Source organism: Cynocephalus volans, chromosome 4, assembly GCF_027409185.1.
Source record: "Cynocephalus volans isolate mCynVol1 chromosome 4, mCynVol1.pri, whole genome shotgun sequence".
NCBI lineage: Eukaryota > Metazoa > Chordata > Mammalia > Dermoptera > Cynocephalidae > Cynocephalus > Cynocephalus volans.
Window position 1 is genome coordinate 125801277 of NC_084463.1, and position 27352 is coordinate 125828628.

A 27352-nucleotide genomic window follows, 5' to 3' on the forward strand; every position below is an offset into this window, starting at 1 on the left:
CTGATGTGCATCTGTTATTTTCATATTGATTTTTGGACTGAAGAGCTAGAAGCAGAGTTTGTACTTTTTTAAACTACAAATAGTTAATATATTGAAAATGCCAAGGTATTTTCAATTGTGATGTTGGGGAATTGGTATTATTTAATTAAACCAGAGTAACTGAAATTTGTCCTTATCAGAGCCATGCAAAGTAAAGACTATGTCTACCATCATTGAAAGAGTGGACTAGAAAACACATGTTTTGCAAATGGAGGCAAGAAAATTTATTTGTCTTGGCTGTGGTTCAGTGAGAAGGGGAACAAACAATTTACTCTATAATATCATAAATTCACCCTAGAAAATCTTAGTCCAAGAATGAATTTATAGTAGCCCCTTGGTTGGTAGTACTCCTGTGCACCTGGAAGAAAAAAAAATTCCTGGAGAAAAACACATTCAATATAAGCCTTGTAAAACTTTCATAAATAAAATCATTTGAATATAAGTTCCACATTTGCACAAATCACAACACACACAACGTATGCAGCAAAGCACAATGAGTATGAATTGGAAAATTAAAAGGTGCCCAAAGACTTATGATATTGAATGATCAAATGTAGAATAATATAATATTATTTATCTATAAGTAAATAAAATAAATGTTTGAAAATATGAGCATAGAAATAATAAACAAAAATAACAAACAGATTTGAAAAGGAACCACATGAGCTTCTTGAAATAAATCATGTAATACTGGTAGAAAAAGCTACAGAATTAAACTACAGAATTGACACAGATGAAGAGAACTAATGAATTGGAATATAAGTCTGAGGAAAAATGCAAAATATAACAGAGAACAATGAGTTAGAAACTGTACATATTAGGCAAATATACTAAGGCTAGAATGAGAAATTTTAAAATACTAATTGGAGGGCTGGCCCCATGGCGCACTCGGGAGAGTGCAGCGCTCCAGCCGCGGGTTCGGATCCTATATAGGAATGGCCGGTGCGCTCACTGGCTGAGCGCGGTGCAGGCGACACCAAGCCAAGGGTTGCAATCCCCTTACTGGTCACAAAAAGACAAAAAAAAAAAAAAAAAAAAATACTAATTGGAAATTGGGAGAAAAAAAAAAGAATGAAGAGAATGGTGGAAACTTCCAGAACTGTTGAAAGACATGAATCTTCAGTTTCAGGAAGCCCAGTGAATAACAAATGCATAAATTAAAATAAATGCAAATCTGGACACATTGTAATAAAACTGCAGAATGTGAAAAAAGGAAGAGAAATTCTGAAAAGCATCTGAAAGACAAATGATTTCCTACAAACAAACAGTAATTAGACAGAGAGCTGACTTAAGAGTGACAATGGAAGCCATCGGACAGTGGTACAATATCTTCAGATTGTACAGAAGAAATCACTGTCAATGGAGAATTTTATACTCTGTGCAAAACCCATCTTTCAAGAACAAATGTGAAGTGCAGACATTCATAGAAAATCAAAAACTGTGTTTCTTTTGAGTACCAAGAAATACTAACTAAAGGACATTCTAAATGATATAAATCCATCAGAAGAAAAATGCCCAGACTGAATACTTGAGATAAAAAGATATAGTGTGAAATAAAGAAAATGAAACGTGAGTAAAGGTAAACAAACAGTAATGATGCATAATATCTTGGGATAGTATATAAATGTGTCTATAATATCATAATACCTGATTAGAATTTATGTTTTAGGGACCTTATGGTGTTCAGGAAGTGGATAAAGTTATAGGTTAACTTTAGACTCCAATGAGGTATACATTTCATATATATATGAAAATTCACCAGCTACCACTAAAATACTAGAATAGGTAATTTCTACAGCAATGGACTTAGGAAACACACTTAAAAAATTAACAAATAAAAGAGGAAACATAAAAATACAGAAATAAAGTGAGAAAACATGAAATAGTAAATGTGGTAATAGAAATAAAGTCAGATGTATCAAAAATATATTGTTATCATTTCTTAGGGGCTTGAGTTGTGGGGGAAAAATCAATAGATATATTAAAAGAGTGGCAGATTGAGGCAAAAATAATCCACCTACTTCACTAATAAAGCCTAATAGCTTGAAGTCCATAGTTTAGGATGAGAACCAAATGGGTCTGTTAACTGTATCCAAAAGGACACAGGCATGTCAAATTGCAAGCACCTCAGGACAGAGACAAGCCTCCCCTATTCTCTATCGTTATGATGAGGTATTAATGTAAGGTACTTGGCAACTTGCGCATTATTCTAAACCTTTGGGACATCTGCTGAAACTCTGAGACAAAATTAAAAAGTCCTGTTTGATATACTTTGTAAAAAACAACCCCACCTCACCCCCAAACCCTGAGAAATGATGATAAATAATGCAGAGGATGAAACAGTGTAATGAAAGAGCAACTAGGATTTTGAAGAATGTTGATAGACAAAGCTTCTCTGAGCAAGTAACAAGTGTCAGCAAATAACCAAATAATAGACAATTAGAAGCTATCCCTGGAAAGATACAGGGAAAGAGCTACTACAAAGACCTTAAGGCAGGATGAAACTAGCAAGTTTTCAGCATAAAGAGAAGGTGGCCCTGATTGACCGGGGAAAGAGAAAAGATCAAAAATTCAGGCTGATCAGGTAGATGCAAGTGGAGTCTTATAAACCCGGTATTAAAGTTTGGATTTTTTTCTGAGTTTGAAAGAAGCCATTAGATTGTTTTAAACAATCTAATGAAGGATATGATCTAATTTCCATTTGTGAGTCACTCAGCTTGCTCTGTGGAGGATGGTGTTTAGGATAGTAACAACACAACAGGAAGGCCCGTTAGGAGGCATTGCCGTGATCTAGGTGAGAGATGCTTGTGGTTTGGTGTAATGTTGGAATAGAATGGTGAAAATTGGAAAGATTTGACATTTTTTGGAGTACAGTTGAAAGGGCTAGGTGATGAGTTAGTTTTCGGAGTGAGGGCAAAGAAGAAACCAAAGAAAACTGGGAATTGTGCCTTGAGCATTTGGATGCATTAGACAGTTCCCATTACTTTGAAAGTTTTTCAATTAATCCTATTTAAGCCCCCTCCATGCAGCCCATTGAGAGGTTCTCGGTTTCTACAATTTCTGAGTTGTTCTGGGCTCTGTGGGCTGATGAGTATTATTCTTGTTGGCTTCTCATGCAAGCTTTTCAGCTCTCTCGTTTTCAGCTTTTCACCTATTTCATTTCTAAAGTCAGTTACAGATTGCTTATCTGCTTTTTTTCAGATTCCAAAATTCTGAGAACTATCATCAATTGTTCTAGGTAAAGCATTTAGAATAATGCCTTGCACAAAGAATATGCTATACAAGTGTTAGTTGTTATTATTATTTTGTTATATTTTATTATTAGTCTTTGGGGGTTATCTTTTTTTAATCCTTTTCCTGTCATGTCTTTGCCAGTTTTAATGGGATTAGAAATAAGAAAATATGAGTCAATGCACATGTCGTAGTTCATTTGGGCTGCTATAGCAAAATACCTTTTAGTGAGTAAATTATAAACAACAAAAATTTGTTACTCAGAGTAATGGAGCCTGGGAAGTGTAAGATCAAGATTAGGTGTCTGGTGATGACCCTTCCTTCATGGCTGGCACCTTCTATATGTACTCACATGGTGGAAAGAGCAAATAGGCTCCTCAAACCTCTTTTAAGTGGGCACTAATTCCATTTATGAGGGCAAAACTTTCATGACTGAATCACCTCCCAAAGGCCCCACCTATAATACCACCACCTTGGGGTTTGGTTTCAACATATGAATTTGGGGGCAAACACAAACATTAAGACCAAAGAAGCACATATTTAATCAGAAGTCTAAATTTTATATTTTTTGTTCCTTCTAGTTCAGGCTGAATCCTGGCTCTTGATTCAAGAACATTTTTTCTTTTCAGCAAAGTTATACTCTAAAGGCCACCTGAGATTATTGTAAAAACTAAAGCCTAACATGTTAGACATCAGAACTTAATAGTCTAAACTCACTTAGGTTGGAGTAACCTATTATTTAAATTGCTGTCATCTCCTAAAACAGTCAATCCACTAGTCTGTCTTGAGTTTAATTATAAGGAACTTTTTAGCATTTGATTGTGGAATAAGCCATCACACGAGAGTAACAGTGTTTTGTTTGTTTTTACACTGTAGCACTTGCTGTTCCCTTTTTCTAGAATGTTCTCAAAGAGCTAGCATAGTTGACTTCCTCTCATCATTCAGGCCCCAGTTCAGTTATCAGTACCTTCAATCGGCTTCAATGAATACACAACCTTATTGTTTTCAAAGCAATGTTAGCTTCATAATTGGTGGGCAACCTGACGTTCTCACTTGTCAGTTTGCTGGAGGCTTTGGAGATTAATTTGCAAGAACATCCTCTAACATATTACACTTAGCTCATCTGCTCTTATTCCTCTTCCCTCGTTCACCCACTTAAATAATACCTCAGATAAAAATAATTGTAGAACTTATGGCTTAAGAAAATTTAATAATACAAACAAGTCTTATTTATTAAAGCTGAGAACCTAAGAAGTAACACTTACAGAAGCAGACTGTTGTCCCCAAATGCTCCTCTAGTGTGGAGTTAGTCATCATGTCTCAGAAATTGCATAAATATCCTCTCAAAGCCCACTTCTATCTGGTAGAGAGCTTACAACAGTTATGATCCTATCCTTTCAGACTCTGGTTTCTGCCTTCTTGAGGATGCTCCAAGGTTATGCAAAAAATGCACTGCTTATATAATTAGAAGTATGTGTTACTCAAGTTGGGAAAGTGCCCTCTTTACTTGTGAAAACACTGGCATTAATTGAAGAGAAGTCAGAAAATTGCATCCCTTGAGCAAAACTATTTTTGAGTCATAATAGTTTTCCTACAGCAATGACTACTTGTAGGGAAATTGCATTCATATTAATCAGTAATGTCTCTGACTGAGAGTGAACATATACTTGATTTGAGATATTTGTAAATAACATTATCACTGTGATCTTCTGTCATGAAGAGAAAAGAGGCAATCACTCACAGTTATATTGTAGCACTATTAGATGAAGTTAAGTCTATATCTACGTGTTCCAAAGTACGGTCTTAGTAATTCTGTTAAATATTCCAAGAAAATAAAGACAATTAGTGATGAAAGAGGTAGGAATTTGTTTCTTAATCATGTTTACCATCCCCTAATCACCTCTGAGATGGACATTAATAGTAAAAATTGGCACATTAAACACTCAAATTAATTTTACAAGATTTGGCCAAATATTTTTTAAACAATTAAGCTTGTTTTCACCAATATTTAGTAACATTCTGTAAAAGTATTCCACAATACACACTTCAAGAAATGTCAACCAAAGAGTATGTCATTTCAACTACGTTTTCTGTTATGTTTAACTGTGAGATTAATTGTGAAGATCTTGACTTATTTCCACTTTTGATGCTATGGTTCCACAATCACATTAGACTGCTCCTCATAATTAAACTCAAATTAAGATAGTGTATGACTGTTTTAGTAGATGACAGCAATTTACATAATGGGTCATCCCATCCTAAGTGAGCTCAGACTTAAATTCTGACTAACATGTCAGAAAATATGTTTTCACAATGATCTCAGGTTGCCTTAACAGAAGAACTGCATTGAGAAAAGAACATGAGCCTCAAGCAAGTGCCAGGATTCAGCCTGAACTAGGAGGGAAAAAACTATGATATCCAGACACCTAATTAAATATGTAGATTATCGAATGTTTGATTATTTTTAATTCCATCAAAACAGGCAAGGAAATGACAGTAAAGGATTACAAGTAATTAAATGTAAAAGAGCAATAATAACAGTACCTAAAACTCATATAGCACATACTTTGTACCAGCCATTGTTCTGGGTGCTTTACATATAATAGGAATTGGCAGGAGGTGCCCCCACAATTTTGGAATCTGAAAAAAACAGGTAGACAAGTAGCAGTTAACTGTAGACATCAGGTAGATGAAATCTGAGAGTGATGGAGAAGCCAACAAGAATCATGCCTATCAGCCCTCAGAATGGCACAGAAATTGTAGGTACTAAGAATCTCTGAATAGACTACAGAGGGTAGGGCTTAAATAAGGGTAAACAAAAACCTTTTAAAGTAAATAGAACCCTCTAATGCACCTGAATGCTCAAGGCATATTTCTGTTTTCCTTGATTTCTTCTTTTACCCACGTACTTCTGAAACTAATTCATCCCATAGTCCTTTCAGTTCTGCTCCCAACATATGCCAGATCTTTCCAGTTTTCTCTATCGTTCCTACTACGACACCAGGCCAAGCCACCACCTTTCTCACCTAGATTAAGGCACTAGCTTCCTAACTGACCTTTCTGCTTATATTCTTATTTCCTACACTCTTTCCTTCCTAAATTTAGTAGCTTTTAGAGTTTCTTTCCCAACTGTACCAAACGTAGTTAAACACGATGGGTCTAATTCTCTGAACATCTCTCTTTGATTTGATATCTTAATCCATTTGTGAACATCTACCCTGGCAATTCCACTTTGCCTGACTTTATACTCTAAGAATTCTGTCTTGTCTGATCAGCTTCTTCCTCTCTGGACTCCCAAATCCCCCTCCCGCTTGTAAGCTAAGTCCTGAATGTACACCTTTTCTCAAGCTGTTTAATGCATTTGAAGTTTTTATTTTTTATTTTATTTTTTTGCCTTCTTAACCCTATTTACCCTTCAAAACTTTTCTCACATAGCATTAGTATTTTTAAGTTAAAGCTATGTAATATGTTATACTTGGACATCATATGAAAAGAACATCTACAGTAGGACTCATAATAAATGAATAAATGACTAAGATGATAAAAAATTAAATAGAACAAATAATTAGATTCAATGAGGATGTTGGGAGCCCTCAGAATGGCTCATAAATCATAGGTACAATTTCTAATCTCACGGTTGGAAAAAGTGTTTACAAACAGAGAGGGGAAACTAACTAGAAATAACCCTGAGGTCCTTTGGTAGGTATATTAGCTTTATGTTGCTGCTGCAACAAATTACTACAAATTCAGATACTTAAAACATACAAATTTATTCTCTTACAGTTCTCAAGGTCAGAAATCTAAAATTAGACTCATTGGCCTGAAAGTCAAGATATCAGTAGTACTGATTGCTTCTGGAGGCTCTAGGGGAGAATCTGTTTTCTTGCCTTTTCCAGTTTCTGAAGGCTTTCTGCATTCTTTGGCTCATGGCCCACTCCTCCCACAAAGCCAGCAGTGTATCATCTTCAAATCTCTTTCACTCTCTGAACTCTGCTTTCATCATCACATCTCCTTATCTGACTCTGACTCTTCCCTCGCCCTCTTATTGGAACTCCTGTGATTACTTTGGGCCCACCTGGATAAGCCAGCTTCCTTTTCCTGTCTCAAGAGCCTTAAATTAATCACAGATTTTAGAAATGAGGATGTGGACATCTTTGAGAAGGGCAGTATTATTCTGCCTGCTATAGAGGGTAATTGGAAACATCAGTGTAAATATGATGTCAAGGTTACACCCACAAACATGTGGTACAGATGTGTGTGAAGGGGTGTGTGTGTGTATATATATACTCACACGTATATACATATGTATGTGTAATTGTGTGTGATTGTGTGTAATTTTCTCACTCTTGCTGAGAGAATCTAGAAGCAAGAGGACTCAGTGGCAACAAATACACCAAGTGCCCAGATACTGGTTCTAAATATCATTGTCCAATATAAGAAACCAGTCTCCTTTAGAAATGATTAAATGGATGGGGAAAATACATAATGAGAGCCTGGAACAACTTGTTGTCCTAGAAAGTAAGAATCTGTTCAGAGAGTGTGATGGCATATAAAATGGACACAGGCCAAATCTGGGATGATTTTAGCATTCAAATAAATAGTGATAATGGACTACAACCCATTGTTTAAAATAGGAATTTATGACTCCATATTTATACACATATGTATAAATACGTATATAAATAAATGTGGGAAAGGCAGATTCATACTTATATTACAGAGCCAACTTACAAATATAGAAGAGATGATGGAGATGGAAAATCACCTTTTGGCAACTGTCACAGTGCTGGTTAATCCAGGCAGAAGTTTCAATAGAAGCTAAGGCTGTTGGGAGACAGTTTGATGAGGAATAGAATTTTTCATAATTTACATTATTTCTCCAAAAAATACTAGTCATTTACAAATGAAAAGATGTGAAGAACTGGCAGACACCAACATGACTGGGTGGTGTAGGTTGGCATCATCGTGTTGCAATGGGTTGATGTCCTGAGCCCACTAATTCAATGCACTGAGAAAAATGCAACATATTTCTGTGGTATTCCTGACAGGAAAGCATGATCTGAATCTTTTATGAGAAACATCAGATGAATTCAGGTTGTGGTTCATCCTACAGAATGTGAGGAACTATAATCTTTAAAACTGGCAATGACTTGAGAGGTGGAAATTTAAAACTGGTTCACTTGAGAGGTTGGCAATGACTATTCCAGGTGGAAGGTTGCCAGTAAGACAAACAGCTAAATACTTTTTCCATGTCTCTCAACGTTTTTCTCCTTTATTATATCTTTTTTTTTCCTCTCTGTCCTGCGTTCTATGTAATTTGTTTAAATCCAGTGTCCCCATTAGCTCTTTGGCTATATCTAATCTACTTTATGACTCTATTAAGTTTTATATTTTTATGATTATATTTTTATTTCTAAAATTACTTTTTGGATTTCTCAAATCAGAGTTTTTGTGAATGCTTATTGCTTGTTCATCTTTTTTATTCTGTATTTTATTTTTTTTTAATATTTTATTCTTAGTTACTTTATCTTCTGTATATTATTATTCCATTATCTGGAATCCTTGAGGATCTAAACCTATGGCTTTCCCCTCCACCCCTGAATCTCATTGCTTGAAGTTTCTTTGTTTGTATCTTTGGGTGATCTTTCTTGTACACTTGTAAATCTGGTAGATTTTAATCTGTGGGAATGTAGAGAGCTTAAATCTGGGATGCTTTTTCCAGAGAGAATTTGCAGTTCCTTTTGTTGAGAGCCAGAGTTCAATGTGCCTGGGGCCACTTTTCCCTCACTTAAACTGTCAAGCTTAATGTGGAAATTGTAGTTCCAGCTCCTTACTTTGGAGTTTGCCAAAGGTCTAGCCTCCTGGGTAACGTAGGCTTTCATGTGCTTACCACTCACTATCTCTGTTCTGGTTTTAGATCATGTTTGTTTATTTTGTTTTGTTTAAATTGTTTTATTATGCAATAAATATTTTTTTTTGGCGTTTAGAAATTTTCATTATTTCTTACAAACCAAGAAATACATTAAAATAGGTTTTAACCAGAATCTAGCAGTACTTTAGCAGAAGATCCCTTTAAATGTCTAGTCTTTCATTATGTAGAACAAGGACTATTTAATATTTTTTATTCTTCCTAAAGTGATTGTTAAGTCCCTTATGGATAACAACAAGTTTATTTATGCTTACTGTCTTGGCTTTACCACAGAGGTTCACATAAAATAGTTGTTTGTCAAATGAGCAATAAATGAATTAATGAAAGTCTGCTTAAAATTTCTTCTCTTTACAATAGCCTTTAAATATCTAATATTAGCTAAAATGTACTAAGCATTTAAATATTACAAGCAATGTTCTAAGTATATTTCATGGATTATCTCATTTAAGCCTTCTTAATATATGTATGATTAGCAGTTAATTGTTTTCTCATTTTACAGATATGGAAACTGAGGTAGAGGGAGGTAAATGAATTGTTTAAAATGAAACCTTGTAAGTGATTTCATTATGACTGATTTTTGATATTCACTGGTCATAGAAGCCATTTGAAGGCTTGTCGATGGCTCCATGGCCCTCATTGTGAGAATGCCAGTATGTATACAAGGGGGGATTTAAGCATATATAAATAAATACATAAATATTTAACTGTACACACACACACACACAGAGATACCCTTGTACACACACATGTTTCTAAATAGTCTTTTTCTTAGATTTTTCTAGTAGGATTCTGCCACGTAAGCTTTACAAAATGAGTACCAAGATTCTGTATCATGTTAGCACTTGGTAGAAATATGGGGGAACATTTTATACTTAAGAAAAGCCAAATATACTCAAGGGAAACCTAAGGTGTTCTTGTCTTTATAATGCAAAATTAAGTGCTTAAAGGTAAGGCCCACAGAAATTCTTCCTAGGCAATGAATCCTTAGGATAATTTTGTTTGATATATCAAATTAATTTATATACTCACATACTTTATTTACCTTCCATCTCCATAGTAACAAGATAAAGCCAATGTGAGAGAGAAATATTCTCTCTTTATTAGAAAAAAAAATAGAAACAAAACAACATTGCAAGGAACTTACTAAGATGTACTGAGATTGTCTGGGTTCAAATCTCAGTTCCACTGCTGACTCTGTGATCTTGGGCTGACTTAACTTCTCAGTGCCTCAATTCTTCATTGATATAATGTAGATATTAATAGTATATATTATTAATATATGCTAATATTTATTAATAATATTAATAAGATATTATCTTATAAGGATTTTATGAAGTTCAAAGTTGAACAAATATACTAAGTAACTATCTGAATGAATCAATGAATAAATGAATGAATAAATAATTGAAGGCCTGGCACATAATTGGCACAATACATGTCTTATTTATTGCATTTCTCCAACCTTAGCCAGTGTGACCTCCTCATTTTCGAATAAATACTTCTTTGCAAATGGATAGGTATAAAAACCATCTTTAGAGACTTTATGAACTTTAACATTTGAAAATAATTTTCTGATTCCTATGAAGACGAACAATCATGAATATTTATGAAGTACCACATGTTTGCTAATTTTGTCTGAAAGTTGAATATCTCCAGTTACATTTTATAGTGCTCTATCTTTTCATTGTGCAGACTTTGAAAAGGTATTATTTTCTTCTTGAATAAAAGACTATGAGGAATATTGAAATTCTAATTTTGTACACACTCTGAATTTCTAGAATTTAAAAGAGGTTTATAATAAACTTGATGTATTATTGAAGTAATGTAATTAAAAGGCATTGTTCACCTCTGCAGCCTACCTTGAGAAGCATGCACAGAGCTGATGGTAGGAAGTTCAGTATGTGTGTAGTGGTAGGTTACACTTGGGAGAAGATAAGAAGGAAAAAAATAAGGCAATAAATCACCCATAAACCATTCACTGTTTCCTGGGTTAGGGTGATTTTGTCTTTTAAGTGTCTTTAAGCTATCAGAATCTATAGGAAGTGATTTTGTTTCTTTCTCTATAGGCAGAGAATAGTGTGCCAAGCTCTGGGAGTATTATCAGGAGTTTCTTTCAAGCTCCTTTTAGTGAAGCTTTGCAGATCCATGCAATCAGATTATGCCTCAGATATTTCTTTTATATTGGATGGATGTTAAGCTCAGGTAATTCAAAAGAAGATTTCTTCCCTCCCCCATTTTATACCTTTCTTCTTCTCCCCTCCCTCACCCCACCTCCCCCTAACTTTGATATGGCTAAATAATCTCATCATAACCACTTTATTTTTAATAATATTAACACCCTTCAATGTATTTGATAAATTAAGGAAATTAGCATTTATTGAGAAATCTTATATGCATAGAACACCAGAGCATCAGAGTAACTTCCCAGTTTATCTGAGAGATTAATATAGTTTATAATAATTAATGAAATATGGACTTTATAGTGTAAGCACACAGATACTCACAGCTTCATTGGTTAATAGGAAAAATGGAAATAAATGTATATCAAGGCTGGTTGAGTAAATTATAGTACATTAAATATATAATGAACTGTTACATAGTTACTGAATAAGTAAAACTTGCAGTGGGTATTATAAAGACAAAATTATTTTTGTCTGTGCTCTCAATAAATTTGTTCCTAGTGGCTGGTTCTTCTCTTGTCCTTAGATAAAATTTAGGCCAAGTTCCATGACCTTTTATGGCTCCCTTCAGGTTTTTAGGCCAAGAACTAGTATGCCTGCCCAAGGGTAATAAAAAATACTAAATCTCTCTAATACCGCTGTCGCCACCTGAGAGAAGAAGGTTCTATCTTTCTTAGGCTTGTGCTTTTCCTTCTTCTTAATAACTTTGACAACATTGATTTCTGATCCATTAAGGTCAGAGTCAAGGGAAGGGGTGGGACATTCTTCACTTCACCATTACTCTTGTTTGATGGCATCACATATTGTAGGCTTGGCAATAGTTCAGTGCCATCCTTTCCACCATTTTGGTGTCTCAGACATAAATCAGACACCGTTCTGCTGTGCCCCCAAATATCGGAAAACACATCTCTCCATGTAATTTCTTTATGACCCCTCTCTTTTGACATGAATTTGTATAGGGTTTGTCTTCCAGCCTTCTTTCTTTCTTTCTTTCTTTCTCTCTCTCTCGCTCTCTCTCTCTCTTTCTTTCTTTCTTTCTTTTTTAAGTTTTATTTTGTCGATATACATTGTGGCTGATTATTGCTCCCCATCACCAAAACCTCCCTCCCTTCTCCCTCCCCCCGTCCCCCCCAACAATGTCCTTTCTGTTTGCTTGTCGTATCAACTTCAAGTAGTTGTGGTTGTTATATCTTCTCCCCCCACCCGGTTTTGTGTGTGTGTGTGTGTGTGTGTGTGTGTGTGTGTGTGTGTGTGTGTGTATACGGAAAATGTGGTACATCTACACAATGGAATACTACTCAGCTATAAAAACGAATGAAATACTGCCATTTGCAACAACATGGATGGACCTTGAGAGAATTATATTAAGTGAAACAAGTCAGGCACAGAAAGAGAAATACCACATGTTCTCACTTATTGGTGGGAGCTAAAAATTAATATATAAATTCACACACAAACTTCTTTCTTTGAGCAAAGATAGATGCACGGCATGCCAAAAACTTTCCAAATTTTTTTCCCTAATCTCTTGAACCCTTTATAACTTCACTGGGATTGTGGGGACTACGAGTCACAATACCTATTTTCTGCACCCTCTTTTGTCTATGTCCTGGGTGGTGGATTTTCACCTTTCTTTGGACTATGGCATCTCATGTGTGGCTTTAGCCAAAATTGACAACAAAAATTTTTACACCAAAATATTCTGTTACGTTTGCAGTATATTTGATTATCAGTTTTTTCTAGGTGACAGTACATGTTACAGAAAAGAATATATGATTATACCTTTTCTTATAACCTGTAGTATAAATAGTGGAAGGCTTTGAAATAACATGATTTGTACATATTCTTAGAATTTTGGGAAACACTAAATATTTTTAATAGGAATGAGGCATTATGATAATATTTTCAAAGAACTTTATTAAATTCCTAGTTGTGTACAGGATGAATTATAGATGAGAATGAATAGACATAGAGAGGTGAGAGACACATTTAGGTGGTAATTACAGTAAGACTGTAAATGTGTTGATAATGAGAAAAGAAAGTAACCCTAAGCTCTGCTGCAAAACAACTTTTATCTTGAATTATGTAGGAATTGGCATTATGTGGGAGAGAGAGACTGAATTAATGGAGAAGATTATGTGATTTGTAATCACTCTTTAAACTTTGAGATGATTTCATTATTTTGGCCTGGGCTCAAGCCCTGGCTCTGTAACTCACTAGCTGTATAACCTGGTATAATGACTCCCTTATCCTTAAAGTAGGAATAATGATACTCAGCCAAATGCATTATTGTGCTCTATAAAAGCATGTGAAAATGCTTTGTAAATTCTACAACTGCAAACTAAATCCAGTATCCATAACTCCATAGCTAAATCCAGTGTCCATATCTATCTCATAATCATAATAGGCAGGGATTCTCACTATGCTGTTAATATGTAGAAAGGCCCAACAGCAAGGGCTGGACTTAATTATTTTGAAAGCACCTTCTAATTCTAAAATTCTGTGGATAACAAGGGCAACTGAGTACGTGTGTCCTTTTAAGATTCTTCCAGCCCTACTGATTTTACCTCTGTCTGACACTGATCACAGTCTCCCTCATTTTACAGCTTTGTGAGGCTTTGCCTTTTACTCCTAGACCCTATACAATTCTCATCTTAATCCTCCCTGGAGTGTCCACCAGAATACCAAGCATGGTCCTGTGTACCTTGTAGCACTTAGGGAATGCAGGTTAAATCCTTTCTTTGGCATTTCCTTCTCAAAGAAGCGAAACCCCAGTAGCACTGCAGCATAACCTCTATTGGGAAGGAAGAGGAAGAGGGAGTGAAAGAAAAGAAAGAAATTAATATCTGTAGGGAGAAGAAAGGAGTGAAGTCATTGATGAGACAGGTTTCTCTAGGGTAATACAATGAGGAGCCTTATGCCCTGACTTCACAGTAGAGTGGTGTTGCTTTGCCCCTCATGGATTTGTCACCCCACTTCCCACACCCACTTGTGGGTGTAGGAGCCACAAAGGATTACTCAAAGCCCCTCTTTTCTGAGTAGTGAGAAGCCCCAAAGTGGTTAAATTCCCTGGAACCTTCAAGCAAGAGGCATCCCTTCCTTGGGAAATTAACCCCGAATTGGGGTTCTCTTCCTGCATTTGTTTTTCAGATCAGGAAGTTACATGAAGAGAAAATAGGTGGGGTTATAGTTTAACAATATAGGCTGGTAACTTTCAGTGAAACAAGTCAGATGACATTCCGTTAGACAATTAAGTGATCCACCAACAAAAGCTTGATCTTAGCAAACATTCCTTCTCCCTCCAGCATTTTTTCCAGTATCTTTACATATTAATCAGTAACTAGTCTGTCCTTGAGCCAGCAACCTTGCTGTGCCACAAATCTTTATCTTACACCAGACACTTTATAGCCTGAGGAAAATTTCCAGTCCTCCACAAGGTCAATATTTGAAACTGCAAGGCTTTGGAAAACCAGGCCCTGTGAAGTACATTTGCTTTAAGAATCCTCTACAGAGTGGGACTCCTGAACTTGTCCAGATTCTTTTTTTTTTTTTTTGAACTTGTCCAGATTCTATCTTTATTTACAGTCCCAGTGGATACATGTTAACTTTGAAATTAACTTTCCTTAAACATACTAATGATTGATATTTGTTACTTTAGTGATCAGAAGGTATTCAATATTAAACACAAATGTAAGACTGAATTTCATTAATATGGTAGCAAATATGTCAGACTAAAATTTGTTTCTGTTGATGTTACAAAATAATCTGTGAGTTGTTATTGGCATAAAAAAGGTATTTTCAAAATCTTACATAAGTAAATAGTTAATGTACACACTGCCAATTTTTTTAATGTTTTGGTGGAAATATAAGGGATTATTTTGATATTTAGATAATACCTTCTGGACTGGAGGTATTAAAGTGAATTTACTTTCAAATTAATCCACTAACAATATCCAGTTGGTTAATGCATTTTAACATTTATTTAAATGGTCTCTCTAAATAATGGAATGTTTTGACCAACTTGACAAGGAAAGCTGATTTAACTTTTAGGATACTGATAATCCATTTAACTGCCCCAGATTTCACCATTTCATTGTACAGAAACTTTCATAAGTCACTTGTTTTTATTTTCCCTAACCACTTGCACAGTCTATCACTTTCAATACCTAAGTAAAACTCTAATTGTATTTTCTACTTTACGTTAAAATATTTTCTACATTGATTTCTAGATACACTCACAGGAGATGACTTGAAAAATCTTAGCAAGATGTAAATTAGAAAAGTCATAAAATCAGAGAACTTTTGAGATTATCTGGTTTTGACCTTACTAAATTTATGGGGAAACTGAGGTTCAAGGGAGTTACACTCTTTGTTTGAATCGTAACAGCGACTAGAACCCAGATATCCAGACTCACAATTGATTTTTTCATTATGTAATGCTCATAGAGCCCATTCTTCAGACATTTTATTATATATTACATTTTATATTATATTTTCAGAATTTCTTCACAGTTGTTGACCTCAAAATTAGTAGTCAAAAAATTAACATACACCAAATATTTATTTCTCCACAGGCTCCTAAGAACATCATATTGTAGGAACTAACCATTATGAAATTTGGGTGCCTGATCCCTGTGGAATTCTGAGGTCAAATCCATGGGCTTAGGTAAACCCAATATTTGAATTTAGTGTTTAGACGGGGATTTCTAGACAAAGTTCACGCAGAAGACACGCAACACATGCTGGTCATCACAGATCAAATGCCACTGAACTGAGCTCTATAGTAGGACCACAGAATGGTTCAGGGACATTCATACTAAGACCTGTTTTCATTTCTCCTCCGGGTGGCCAGATTAGTGAAATACTAATCTGTGTCCTCCTTTGCCATGTTGTGAAACAGAATGATGTTTCCGGGGGGGGGGGGGACTGATTTTCACATGAAGTGTTTATTAGTGAGAACAAATTAAGAGTTTTTAGCTGTTTCTTTTATATCTGGACCACTTCATTCTTATTCTGTAAATTCCCCTGTGGGCATATAAGTGTGAGATTCTGGCTTTAGTATGAGTTGCAAGAACAGGAGGAACAAAGTAATAGTATGATGATCCAGGTATTATAACTTGAGAGCTGTCCAGTTCAAATGGAAGAAAAAAAAATTTTTTTTTGCTCTTAACCTCTTAACAAATACTTTAAGCATCAGTTATATCGAGGGACTCTGCCAAACACTTTTGTTAATATGACTCTTGTTGGTTTACAAATTATGATCACATCCATTTTGTGCTGTGATCCTTATTACAACCTTGAGTGGAAAAAATATTGTTGCCCTTACTTTACAGATGAGAAAACTAAGGGTTGGGGATCTGTTTATTTGTCTACATACCCACAATGGGTCCATCCTCATGCCCTTTTTATAGTGATGCCTTTCTCAAATCCTCCAAGCATTGTTTCTCCAGCTGCGCGTTCCCTTAGCCTGTGGCTGTGTCTACAGTTGCACTTGTCATACATCATGTAATTTGGAACTGTCCATTTTTCACTCCTAGACTCTGTGCTCCCAAGTACAGGAACCAAACCCTGTTCCTATGGGTGTCCTCTTATACCTGACGTAGAATCCTCAGCCTTGGAGTAGTTGTCAATTCATGGCTGTGAAGGAAATATCTAGTTTCCATTCACTATACTATCTGGTCTCTGGATTAGTATGGAGTCAAATTTATTTACATAGTTATATTAATATTATAATATACTATATATGTGTATTATGTTTTTATTATCTACCCTGCACTTGACTAAGCAGTTAAAATGGATTATCTTATTTAATTCTTAGAACAATACATACCTATTGCACTGCTTTGGTATGTTTGTCTAGTGGGTTAGCTTTACTCCGTCTCCTGGGGCTAAGGCTCCTGATGCAGAACCTTTAGTTTCTCATCTTTGCAGTTCATAGCACATTTAGGTGCAGCTATTGTCATCATTTACAGGTAAAGAAACTTGTACTATGCTGCTTCAAGCTCATCACAAGGACTGAGAAAGTTTCAGTCCTCAGTTCAATAACTAGACAAAATCCACATTGTTTAAGACAATCAATTAACCCAGAGAAAAATATTGAAGAACAAAGACACAGTGATATGGGCAATTTTCAGACAGACCTGGATCCCAATCTTGATTATCTGTGACCCTAGAAAAGACAGGTGTTTACTCTTAACCTCAGTTTCCTCACTGGTAAAAATGTTGTTATGGATCTAGATACAGTTATAAGAGTTAAGATGAATAAGGTCTAGCCTCATGGCATAGGCATTAGAAATTTTTGTTTGATATAATATTTTCATTTTTTTAGTCTGCTTCCCCCTTATACAAACAAAAATTATCTGTAATTAAAAAAAAATCAAAATACTGAAATGGCAAAGGATCCCAAGGTTACTGTGAGAAAGCCAATTGTTTTAGAAAAATGGAGTGGAAGTTTTTTGATACAGAAAGGAAATGTCTTTGAAAGGGTGCCACTGTGTTTTGTATAACTTTTGAGAAAAGATGAAGACACAATTGCTAGAAGACTTTCTTTGTTGTTCAGTCCCTCATGGACTGTGAAACCTTTAGTTTGTGTCTTCCATTCTTGATTTGTTGATTTCAGCCCCCAAATGGTGAAGAAAGCCTGTTCTGTTCAACTTTCCTCAATCATTACAAGGATGGGTGAAAATAGCCCTTGGAAATAAAAGCTCTGTACAACAATATTGAATTATATAAGAAATGTGTGATTAAAATCTGCAAAGCTCAATAAATATTTAAGAGAAGAACACTCTAAAAATATACAGTTACAATGCCAAGTGGCAGCTTGGATTTAGAATCCATTAAGGAAGAATGTACCCGCTCTAGTCAATGTTCTGGTCACACTCTAACCTTTTGAGAAGTCAAATAGCATAAGTGATTTCTAAGCAATCTAGGATGAGCTTTTTCAGGAAATAATGAACTCTGTGCTAGCATGTAATCAAGGAGAATGTGTTCTATAAATTTTCAAAAGACCCCTATGAGTATAGTGTTACTTTCAGAAAGGAATGAAGGGAATGAGGCTGGAAGAGGGTAAAAAGTAGATTTCATGTGTATGGGCAATGTTTTATGACTTAAAAAGCATGACCCAAAGCAATTTTAACAAAATTTTGAGTTTTTGCCAAGTATGATGGTTTACTACAGAGTTGTTCACTGAATCCTACTGTATTTCTTCTGTGTATCTGAGATATTTTATAATTTTTGAATTGATTTTCAAATAGGATCTGACGGTGTAACGTAGCATGGGTAATTATTATTAGGACTAAGTGAAAGTAACTGTATAAGGCAGTTTGGAAAATACAAAGATGAATGAAATATAATCAGTGCTTTCACTGCCTAGTAGAGGCAGGGCTTTCTCGTGGATGTAACCTGCAAAATTCCAGGGATGCTGTTCATGTGGACGATCATGGGACTTGTGCTCCCTGATACCGTTCCATGCAGCAGCCCAGGGAAGGAAAATGAGAGAGACAAACACAAATAACCAAAGTACCATTTAGAGAATGAAGTGAACCAAGCAGGCCAGACCAGTTTCGTGAATGTGATAACTTTTGAACTCAATCTAGAAAAATGAATAGAATTTGGACAGGATATAGAGTAGTGAAGGGAGACAGGTTATTCTAGGCAGATGGAACAGTAAGAGTGATGTCATAGAGAGGGAATCTAAGGTATTCATACATTCCTCCAGCTCAGAATGTCACTGCTGTCTACCACAGACACTCCGTTCCCTGCTGAAACTCAAATTGGCTCCAAATCTGGGGATATAAATTTGTGCCTAGCCTCACTTTTTGATCTCTGTCTTGTAACCCTGTTTTACTTTTCTCCATCCATCAGTCTTTCTTCTGTCAGGTCCCCAATGCACTCTTTTGCACTAAATTCTTAAAACTCCGATTCATCTTTCTCAGGGGCATCATGATTCCAAAACAGGACTATGGGCAAGGATGGGGCTTTTAGTGATAGTGTGCCCTTGTCAGAATAACCTTTCTAAAACAGCACTGCCCTCCACTTACCAGGCTTCAATTACTTCCCATCAAATGCACAAAGTCCATTAAATACAAATTCCTCTGCACGACTTGCAGGACCCTGATGACCTGCCTTTGTGCTCCATTTCAAGTTCCCTCAATTCTCTTGATGTGCAGCAGCCACTCAGCACCTGACTCTTCCATCTCCAGGAGAGGCTCCTACTACTGGCAGTGGCTGCGAGCCAGGCTACAGATGCAGGTGGGGCTCAATGACACCATGTACCAGCAGTTTTAATTGGGGCAAGTTATTTTTTCAGGGAGCATTGGTTATTCCTTTGCAAATAAGATCAAAGTATTTAATTTTCAGGGTGATTTTGATATTTGCATAGGTAGCTATAAAGTGCTTAGAAGATTTTTTAACAATATTAATCTCTCAGCATGGTTAGTTCCTTGTTTCTCATTCATCTTTGAATGGAGTTCTTTGCTTTTGTTGATGTTTGAACACACTAAGTCCCCTCAGCCCCTGACCCCAACCACATCATTTCTGATGGGTTTAACCTGATATTTTATCCTACCCTTACCACCCTGGAAAGCTGGAAATAAGGCTCCCCCCTCCCTTTTTTTTGTGGTTTATTTTTATTTATTTATTTATTTTTGCTTCACAGTATCAGCTGCCTTCCTCGAATCTGAGATGTATCATATTGGCTTCTGGACCTAAATTGTTCATATTCTGCTGTTTTCAAAGGCTAAATGCCATAATAAAATACACAGTAATTAGGAAGGTTTAAAAAATGCATTCAGTTCTGACAACCACATGTAGACTGAATTAACTTCCTGATGTAAAGATGTGACACCAGTGTGGTAAGGTCTATGTACACATGTGTAGTGATTTTGCAAAGCAGAGATTGTTTTGCCTCTGTGCATCTGAGGCATTAACCAAAACCAAGTGAGGAAACTTTAATGTGCATGGTCATCAGGAAAAATGGTTTCTGATTATTACTGGTTATGAGCTTACAGTGGATTGCTTGGGCATTTTCATAATCAAATCTTAATGCTAGGAAGCACTCAACTGGTCAAGTAAGCTAACACAGACAGAAGGCAGGTCCCCTGTGTACAGGGCATGAAGAAAATCATAGCATACAAAAGAAAGAGATCATCCTGGACAACTCCTGAATTTTATTTATTTTTTATTAAAAATATAATAAAAGACAATGTTAAAAACATTTTGAAATAAAAATCACTTGCAACAAATTTCAGTGCATTTCTTTCGCATATCACCTCTGTTCCTTGATCATAGGTGTACATATTGGCATAGTTTCAAACATTAACAGAATGCATCTGTCATTCAGCAAGATGCTCTTTAACTCATAATTTGTCTTTACTATTTTCCTTTTCTTTTATTAATGTGTTTACTTTCTGTCAGGCAGTGTGCTAGATGTTAAAGATACAGTGGCAAACAATGCACAGATGGCAAATAAAAATTGCTGAACGTGCACACACATATACATACATGCAAATAAATATATGTATGTATATATTAAACAAAGAAACTCGGGGTTTTGTTAGTAAAGAGAAGTGGGGAATAAATTTTTCAATAGGTAATTCATTGTATCTACCATAGCCTATTTACTACATACATGAATACTTCTATTCCTAAACATACATTTCAATAACTTTCACACCTTACACCCCGAAGAGAGAAAATAACAAGTTGTTTCTATGAACTGCTTTCATCCAAAAGTTCAGTACAGTCATACATCTCCTAACAATGGGGATACATTCTGAGAAATGTATCGCTGGGTAGCTGTGGGTACTGCTGTGATGTCGAGCCACTTTTGCAGCAGCCATGGCTGTGGTGGTGACTGTGTTGAGCCACCTGCACAGAAGTGATGTTTTGGGCATGCTCTCTTGCCTGCTTCTGGGTGGAGAGGGCTGTCCTCGGCTCCTGCCTAGGATCCTGGGCATTCTCTCTTGCCTATTTCTGAGTGGAAGGAGGTACCCTTGGCTTTTGCCTAGGACCATGGGTGTGCTCTCCTGCCTGCTTCTGTGTGGAGGGGGCTGCCTTTGACTTCTGTCTAGGACCCTGGACATGCTCTTTTGCCTCAGTTCTCCACCTTTAGATATGAATCCTTTGATATCACAGAAGGAACAGGATATCTGGGGAAAAAAAAAAAAAAAGCCCTTTCCTGAAAGAAAGGCTGGGAAATCAAAAGCACGATAGTCACAGGGACTTGACATATAGCATATCCCATGAACAAAAATAGTGTGATTCTTGGTCATGGAAGTGGAGTGAATTGAGAGATCAACCAGTCATCGGGCAGCCCCCAATTCTGTTCTCTAAAAGAATTATCTTCACTTGTCATCCTCCATTGTCCTGGTTTTGTCTTCTGTGAGTCTCCCTTATCATTCTCCTTCATGATCTTACCCGAGCTGGGCAATTGCGAATGCACCCTTTCTAGATAAAGCACATCTTTAGTATCCCACCTCCTAGTATCTTAAATTCAGAAACCTAAAGATAACCTTAAGAGCTGAACAATTGGAGATATTTGTGAAACAGATTTTAGAATTCTTTAGTATTATATTTATGTTCTAATTTAGTATGCTACTAGTCATTATGCTTTTTGTCAATCCCATACACTAATATTCACAGCCAGATACTTCATAGACTCTTCTCTATATTTTGCCAATTTTCTTGATGAATTTCCTGCTTCTCTGACTCATCTCCCACCAACTTTAGTGTGAAATAGAAAATTAAGATTTCCAATGCCGTAACACTCCAAATCATCAATTTTTATTGTATGCCACAAAGAGTTTCCTTAGAAAAGCTGTATTTTTTTTCCTCTCTGCTTTCTTTGATGAGCCAATTTTATTTAAAATTTCTCTTTTTTTATGACTTTACTGAAAAAAGCAAGAATCAGTCAACATATCAAAGCCTTTTGTTTCTTTATGTTGATTATTATTTCTCCTAATATTACACACATGAAGACGAGGAGAAAATTAAGTAACTATATACAAGGTCATAACACAAGTTGTCATCTGCCAGACCTAAAAAAATTGTTAGCACTGTTCTGTGTTCCACCTTGGAGTCTGGCACAATTTTTCTGTGAAAGACCAGGTAGTAAATACTTTTGGTTTTGACAGCCATATGGTCTCTGTTGCAACTACTCATTCTGACATTGTAGCATGAAAGAACTGTAGATAATATGTTAACAAACAGATTGTGGCTGCTTTGCAATAAAACTTTATTTACAAAAGTAGGTGGCAAGCAAATTTGATCTTCATGCCATAGTATACTGACCCTTGCTCTACCTATTTCACTCAGACAATTCCACATTTTAGAGTCTGTTACTTTCAAACTTTTGCCATTCCTAAAATAAATTCTGATTTGTCTGTAACAGAAAAACCCAGTTCAAAACAGTTTAAACAATGAGGAACATTTATTTTTCTCACATAACCATTAAATCCAAATTAGGACTCCTTCGGGATTGTTTAATGTACCAGTTCACCAGCTCATATATTGCAGTTGCTTGATGTGTTTCTCAGATCTCTTTTAATGTTTGTCTCATTCTCATTCTTTTGTTGTTGTTTCTTTCACAATTTAAATGTTTGTCTTTTGTATTTATGCACATTCTAGATTTTGCTGATTGTATTCCTTTGGTGGTGTTTAACATGTCTCTCCGTACCCTGTATTTTCTGTAACCAGAAAATTTGTTTTGAAAACATGAGCAGATCCAAATTTTTATCTAGAGTATCTCATAGATGGTGTTGTATATTTCCATCAGGTGGCACATAATGCCTAGTTCTCTCTCTCACTTTGCAATAATAGCAGTCATGGGTTATCATTGTCTAGATTCATTATTTTACTAAGATAATTCATTATTTCACTTCGACAAAACCTCTAAAGACATAGAAATTGAAGCTCAATTAAGTTCAGATATATATATACAAAGTCACAGAGGAAGTGTGACAAAGTTAATTGGCAAATTTTTTCAGCTCTAACTTCAAAATGTAGCTTGAACAGGACCTTATTTACAGCTCCTCCTTCACTAACCACATTAGTACAGACTCTGTTTTCTCTTGCCTGGACTATTTCTGTAGCACCTTAATTATTCTCCAGTTTTAATCTGTACTTCCTCCAGCCTAGCAGAGTGAGTCTTCAAAGACATCATTGGACCAGGTTACTGCTTTTAACCTTCTGATGACTTACTATCTCATGGGAAAAAAAAAAACTCCTTATCAAGATCTACAGGCTCCCACATTATGTAGATCCAGGCTTTGTCTTTTACCTCATTTTCTGTTTTTTACTTCATTTTCTGCCACTCTTCTGTTTACTGTTCTGTAGTCACAAAAGTCTCTTTACCCTTCCTTGAACATTTCAAGTACTTTCTAACTCAAGGCCATTGTGCTTGTGTTGCTTTAAGCCTGGGATGCTCATATCCCAGATGTTTGCATGCTTTGCTCCCTGCTTTCTTCAGATTTTTGCTCATCCTTTACCTCTTCAGAGTGAACTTTTGTGATCTACCCATCTAAAATAGTACCATTCATCAATCTCTGTTCCCATCCCTGCTTCTTTTTTTTCTAACAGTCTTTGTCACTTGTATGCAAACCACAGGAAGGAGGAATTGTGACTCTGTTGCTCATCCTCTTGAAATAATAGGACTAGAACAGTGCTTATCACATAGTAAGTGCTCAGTAATACAAATATTTGAATGAAATGATGATGAATGAATAAATCAGAACAAGAAATTATATTGGATAACTCCCAGTCTTCATCAGACCTTATCCAGGTGGCGCAATGTGATGAGTTTGAGCTTCTATTTCATTAGACTTTATATTTATAGAAGAATTCTGAGCTTACACATCTTATAAGGCCATTTTAATGTTCTATTGCCTAATCACTTTGGAAGACTATTGCTTCCCAAGATGAATTTGCTCCCTGTCTGGTTTGCAAAATAACTCTGTCTCCTTTACTAACTAGACCTTTCTCTATATTTGATTGTATTTGAAGAGGGAAAAAGACTTTAATGAGTGAGTGTATTACAAAGATTAGAATTAACGTATGCAAAGTTCCTAAAATGTTGTTGATGCTCAGTAAAATCTGGCAGCAACTAGTGGCAGGAGCAATATGGAGTAGTTGCTATTATTATTCAACTAAAATTCTGTTTTTGCCTATGTTTTCTTTAAGGAGTTTTATTGTTTCAGGATGTATATTTAATTCTTTAATCCATTTTGAGTTGATTTTGGTATATGGTGAGAGGCACAGGTCTACTTTCATTCTCCTACATATGAATATCCAGTTTTCCCAGCACCATTTGTTGAAGAGGCAGTCTCTTCCCCAGTGTGTAGACTTGCTGCCTTTGTCAAAGATCAGGTGGCTGTAGGTGTATGGGTTGATTTCTGGGATCTCTATTCTATTCCATTGATCTGTGTGTCTATTTTTATGCCAGTACCATACTGTTTTTGCTATTACAGCTTTATAATATAGTTTAAAGTCAGGCAGTGTTATGCCTCCAGCTATATTTTTTTTGCTCAGGATTTCTTTGGCTATGCACAGTCTTTTGTTATTCCATAGAAATGTTTGTATAGTTTTTTTCCATTTTTCCTTAAGACATTCACAGTTTAGTAAGTGGTTGAAGGGAAGGTTATTTATGAAAACCAATAGTTAAAATAATATAAACATTATCAATGCTGTGATGAAAATCTACATGGAGAAATATAACAGGGATTTTACAGAAAAGCCTTTATAAAACAAGAGATACTTATAACCATAAAATTCATGGCTTCTGCAATGGAATTAAGCTTTTAAAATCACATTATTAAATCTTGGTCAATTTGCCGATAGCCAGTGGCTAGTTTCAATAAGTAATTACATATATATTTCTATGCATGTGTGTGTTATCTAAAGAATCCTTTTTATGGTAGTATCTAATACAGTGCTTGCCTCATAGCAAACATCCAATTTTACTTTTTTCTTCCACTCACACTCTATGCATTTTACTTAATGGGAAAGAATAATTCTATAAAGTTTAAAACAGAATAATTTCAATGGATAAAATGTCATTTGTTTTTTATGGTATCATCTGCTATCAACAAGTTCTCCTCTGTTACATTTGGATGCATAATATTGCTTAAATCTTTTCTAAACTTGTCACAAATTTCATTCATGGAATTATTTTCTTCAACGTTATATCAGGGAAAATAGAAATAAGATATGTCCTTTTATTGAAGAAGATATTATGAATGTGTGTTTGTTTAATTATTTCTTTAGTTCCTTATTTTCTAGACATTGTTACTTTTCCTGGCAAAACCCAGTAATAGAACATGACTGAAAACCACAAAAAAGATATTGAATCTCATGGTATTAATGGCAAGGTTTAAACATATTATCACAGACCAGCTCATTAGAAGACAGTGCATGGCTGCCTTCTATAAATGTTCTGCATACCTCATTATAAAGAGCAAATCATTGTGATCTAAAAGGTATGAGACAAGTCCTAACACTTGGACTTGTACAACACTGTACAACCTTGAGAAAATCATTTACCTTCTCTTATTATAGTTTTTTTAAATCTATTAAATGTGCAGGTTATATTCTATCAGCAGTTTTCAAATTTAGAGAGCATGGGTGTGTGATTAAAAATTGAGATTTTTGGAATTCTCCCTGAGAGTCATAGTAGTCCTGGAGAGGGGCTGAGGAACCTGCATTATAATACAGGTGACCATGAACCTCACTTTGAAATTTTGTAGATTGTCTATAAGTTCTCCTAAGTGTTGTGTTTGGAAGTGACATTTTTGCTCTTTAAACCCCAATGGCACAATTGCTAAAGGTAGATAAACTGAGAATGCTCCTAGCTACCATATTTCATCAATCAGAGTCTTTGTTGAAAGACTATCATCTTAGTCCATTTGTGGTGCTCTAAAAGACTATCACAGACTGGGTAATTTATAATAACAATGGAAATTTATTATATATTGTTTTGGAGGCTGAGAAGACCGAGATCAAGGCACTGGCTGGTTGTGTGTCTGGTGAGGGCTTTCTCGCTCTGTCCTCACACAGCAGGGTAGAAGAGTGCTCCCTTTAACCTAGAGAGAGCCCTTTTATAAAGCTGTTAATTCCATTTGCAAGGGTAGAGCTCTCATGACTTAATCACCTCCCAAACGTCACACCCCTTAATACTGTTGCATTAGGGATTGTTTCAACATGAATTTGGGAGGGGGCACCATCATTCAAACAATAGCAACCATTGACTTAACATTTTCACTGGCAATTCCAATTTATCTTTTTATATAATTTTTCTTATTGAATCACAAAGTCCTTGGAAAACTTGGTTTGACATTGTTAAAAGATTTGGGGTCCATATGGACCTACTTCTCACACAGGCAAAATAAGACTGAACATGTGATATATCATTAACTTTCAAGTGGTGATTTTTGTAAGAGATAAATCATTAAGCCAGCCCAGTGCAAAAGGTCAATAAAACTATGTCAATGTGTGTGTGTGTCTGAATTGGGGGGGTACTGATATGTCTGACATGATGACCTATAATGCCAATTTCCTATGTTGTTGCATTCACACAAAATATGCTTACTCTTTCCCTTCAAATTTTTGATCTACCATGATGGTGATTATTTATGATTTACAGAAATTGAGTTGATTTAATTTTCTTAAATGCTAAGTAATGGAAGACTGAAATATATATATATATCATAGTTAGAAAACACTATGTCACAGAGCCCAAAATCCAACATTGTTCATTGATCAGAAAAACAAATAAGCTGGCCGGTTGGCTCAGTTGGTTAGAGCATGGCATTGTAACACCAAGGTCAAGGGTTTGGATCCCCATCCCAGCCAGCCACATAAAAAAAAAAAAGAAAAGAAAAGAAAAACCAAATTGCATTTCTACAATGAAGTGTTTCAGTTAGTTCTCTGAAAACATAATGAACTTATTTAGGTCCGTGCCTTTGTTAACTTGTTCTGTGATTTT

At 35.6% G+C, this 27352-nt stretch overlaps 1 protein-coding gene across 2 annotated transcripts in view; it reads left to right on the forward strand.

The window, feature by feature from the left end:
* Positions 1-27352, forward strand: part of ANO3 (anoctamin 3) — a 409115-nt gene that overhangs the window by 174530 nt on the left and 207233 nt on the right. The window lies entirely within an intron of this gene.